Source organism: Vigna unguiculata, unplaced genomic scaffold (assembly GCF_004118075.2).
Source record: "Vigna unguiculata cultivar IT97K-499-35 unplaced genomic scaffold, ASM411807v1 contig_629, whole genome shotgun sequence".
NCBI lineage: Eukaryota > Viridiplantae > Streptophyta > Magnoliopsida > Fabales > Fabaceae > Vigna > Vigna unguiculata.
This window is the reverse complement of record NW_021011350.1, coordinates 289,357-293,583: the sequence shown is the minus strand read 5'-3', so window position 1 is coordinate 293,583 and position 4,227 is coordinate 289,357.

The window sequence follows — 4,227 nt, the reverse complement described above, 5'->3', positions numbered from 1 at the left end:
TCGTCCTCCAGGATCAAATGCAACTTGAATAGATTTAGTTTTGTTCCTTTCCAACGGTTGCAATTCGTGGAGCACCTCTCTTGCCAACACTACCCCCACCTTGATATGTAACAATAAATAACTCCATGCGTTGTTTTTGACGAATTTGCTTCTCATCAGCGAACCGAATGCATAATAAAGCATTGTGAACAAGCTTCCTTTTCAACAATGGAAGTTGGTGTGTTTCATTCACACGCTTATCCTCTTTCTCCTTTAAAATGACATCACAAACTGTTGAAGAAAAAACATTGACAAATAAATTTTCCAGCATCTTTCTCTCTACTTCCTTCTCTTTTTCGTCATTTTCCCTTCCTTTTGAAGTTTCTCTTTCTTCTTTCTCTATTCTCTCTTTTTCTATTTTCTCCTTCAGCCTATGTTGATCCTTACTGACTTGTCTTGGTGTCATAAATTTCAACTTCATTTTATGACCCTCATGCCTCAAATAAAGGGAACGTTCATGAAGATTGAGTGCTTTAAAATGAAGCCATGCCCATCCCAAAAGAAGATGACAAGAGTCCATGGAAACATCTTTCACACATTGTCCTGTACTGAATTTGATCCATGCTTGATTCGGATTAAAGGGTGTTGGTAACTTGAGTTTCTCCACCAATCTTTCACTTACAACATTGTTGTCGCTTTCGTAATCGAATGGAACTAAACATGGGTGGCCTTCGATTAAACACCTTGTATAATAAACTTCCATTGCTATTCCAAATCTAGTGAGCCAGGCTTTGAATACCAGAAGATGTGAATCTAGAGGGGTGGATTTGTTTCATGGTTCGATCTAGGTTGGAGTGCTAATAACCAAGAAATTTGAGAAATTGTTTAAGACAATAAAACAGAAGTAGATAAGAAGATGAAGTGGAAATTGATAGAAGTCACACTTCCAAGGATGGAAGATAAGCCTATGAGTTTCAACACACAAAGAGAGCAAGGACCTTTGATAAAACTCAAGGGTTCCTGAATCACTCAAGAACATAGGAGAATCACTCTCACTAAGATAGAAGAGATCAAACTCTTATATTTTTTGAATAAAATTCAACTTGATTTCATTGATAAGAATGGTTTAGCTTATATAGGAGCTTTAACCATCAGAATTACAAAAGACACATAATTTTCAGTTACAACCCCTTTAAAGCTATTAATAAACCCCTCAAGTTAATAATGATCCACTATTGAATTGCTGATTGTAATTGAATTCAAGGGAACCAAAGGTCATCCACAAGCATTCATCAAAGGTCCTCCAAAGATTGGTTCTTAAGTTGGAAAGTGGGCCCTTATTTAACTTGAAAATAAAGAAACACTAAAGCCCTTTAACTGGTTAACCCAAAACACAATATTGTCAGCCCATTGTACAAAAGCATTGGGGCCTTATTTAAATTAAAGAAACTGCATCAACGTCGCACGTTAGTTATCCTCCATTTGGGCCATATGAATTCACATCATACCCTCCTTCTTTGAGAACATTCGCCCCGAATCTAAAGCCTTTACTTTTCTACTAGTTTTAATAAAAGTTTAGTACGTCCTTCTAAAGAACTTTATTTGTGCACAACTTGTAACAATTTCTCGTTCTCCAGGATCAAATGAAACTTGAATAGATTTAGTTTTGTTCCTTTCCAACGGTTGCAATCCGTGGAGCACCTCTCTTGCCAACACTACCCCCACCTTGATATGTAACAATAAATAACTCCATGCGTTGTGTTTGACGAATTTGCTTCTCATCAGCGAACCAAATGCATAATAAAGCACTATGAACAAGCTTCCTTTTCAAACATGGAAGTTGGTGTGTTTCATTCACATGCTTATGCCTTTGCTCCTTTAAAATGACATCACAAACTGTTGAAGAAAAAACATTGACAAATAGATTTTTCATCATCTTTCTCACTACTTCCTTCTCTTTTTCGTCATTTTCCCTTCTGAAGTTTCTGTTTCTTCTTTCTCTATTCTCTCTTTTTCTATTTTCTCCTTCACCCTATGTTGATCCTTACTAACTTGTCTTGGTGTCATAAATTTAAACTTCATTTTATGTCCCTCATGCCTCAAATCAAGGGAACGTTCATCAAGATTGAGTGCATTAAAATGAAGCCATGCCCATCCCAAAAGAAGATGACAAGAGTCCATGGGAGCATCTTTCACACATTGTCCTGTACTGAATTTGATCCATGCTTGATTCGGATGAAAGCTTATTGGTAACTTGAGTTTCTCCACCAATCTTTGGCCTACAACATTGTTGTCGCTTTCGAAATCGAATGGAACTAAATATGGGTGGCCTTCGATTAAACACATTGTCTAATAAACGTCCATTGCTATTCCAAATCTAGTGAGGCAGGCTCTGAATACCAGATGGTGTGAATCCAGACGGGTGGATTCGTTTCATGGTTCCATCAAGGTTGGGATGCTAGTAAGCAAGAAATTTGAGAAATTGTTTAAAACAAGAAACCAGAAATAGATAAGAAGATGAAGTGCAAATTGATAGAAGTCACACTTCCAAGGATGGAAGATAAGCCTATGAGTTTAAACACACAAAGGGAGCAAGGACCTTTGATAAAACTCAAGGGATCCTGAATCACTCAAGAACATAGGAGAATCACTCTCACTAAGATAGAAGAGATAAAACTCTTATATTTTATGAATAAAACTCAACTTGATTTCATTGATAAGAATGATTTAGCTTATATAGGAGCTTTAACCATCCGAATTACAAAAGACACAGAATTTTCAGTTACAACCCCCTTAAAGCTATTAATGAACCACTCAAGATAATAATGATCCACTATTGAATTGTTGATTGTAACTGAATTCAAGGCAACCAAAAGTCATCCATAAGCTTTCAACAAAGGTCCTCCAAAGGTTGGTTCTTAAGTTGGAAAATGGGCCCTTATTCAACTTGAAAATAAAGAAAAAATAAAGCCCTTTAATTGGTTAACCCAAAACACAATTTGGTCAGCCAAATATCCAAACCATTGGGGCCTTATTTAAATTAACAAAACTGCATCAACGTCGCGCGTTAGTTATCCTCCATTTGGGCCATATGCAATTCACATAATGCCCTCCTTCTTTGAGAAGATTCGCCCCGAATCTAAAGCCTTTATTTCTCTACTAGTTTTAATAAAACTTTAGTATGTCCTTGTAAAGAATTTTATTTGTGCACAACTTGAAACTATTTCTCTTCCTCCAGGATCAGATTCAACTTGAATAGATTTAGTTTGGTTCCTTTCCAACGGTTGCAATCCGTGGAGCACCTCTCTTGCCAACACTATCCCCACCTTGATATGTAATAATAAATAACTCCATGCGTTGTGTTTGACGAATTTGCTTCTCATCAGCGAACCAAATGCATAATAAAGCACTATGAACAGGATTCCTTTTCAAACATTGAGGTTGGTGTGTTTCATTCACATGCTTATCCTTTTGCGCCTTTAAAATGACATCACAAACTGTTGAAGAAATAACATTGACAAATAAATTTTCCATCATCTTTCTCTCTATTTCCTTTTCTTTTTCTTCATTTTCCCTTCCTTCTGAAGTTTCTATTTCTTCTTTTGCTATTGTCTCTTTTTCTATTTTCTCCTTCTGCCTATGTTGATCCTTACTAACTTGTCTTGCTGTCATAAATTTCAACTTCATTTTATGTCCCTCATGCCTCAAATAAAGGGAACGTTCATCAAGATTGAGTGCTTTAAAATGAAGCCATGCCCATACGAAAAGTAGATGACAAGAGTCCATGGGAGCATCTTTCACACATTGTCCTGTACTGAATTTGATCCAAGCTTGATTCGGATGAAAGCTTGTTGGTAACTTGAGATTCTCCACCAACCTTTGGCTTACAACATTGTTGTCGCTTTCGTAATCGAATGGAACTAAACATGGGTGGCCTTCGATTAAACACCTTGTATAATAAACTTCCATTACTATTCCAAATCTAGTGAGCCAGGCTCTGACTACCCAATGATGTGAATCCAGAGGGGTGGATTCGTTTCATGGTTCGATCTAGGTTGGAATGCTAATAAGCAAGAAATTTGAGAAATTTTTTAAAACACGAAAACAGAAATAGATAAGAAGATGAAGTGGAAATTGATAGAAGTCACACTTCCAAGGATGCAAGATAAGCCTATGAGTTTAAACACACAAAGGGAGCAAGGACATTTGATAAAACTCCAGGGTTCCTGAATCACTCAAGAACACAGG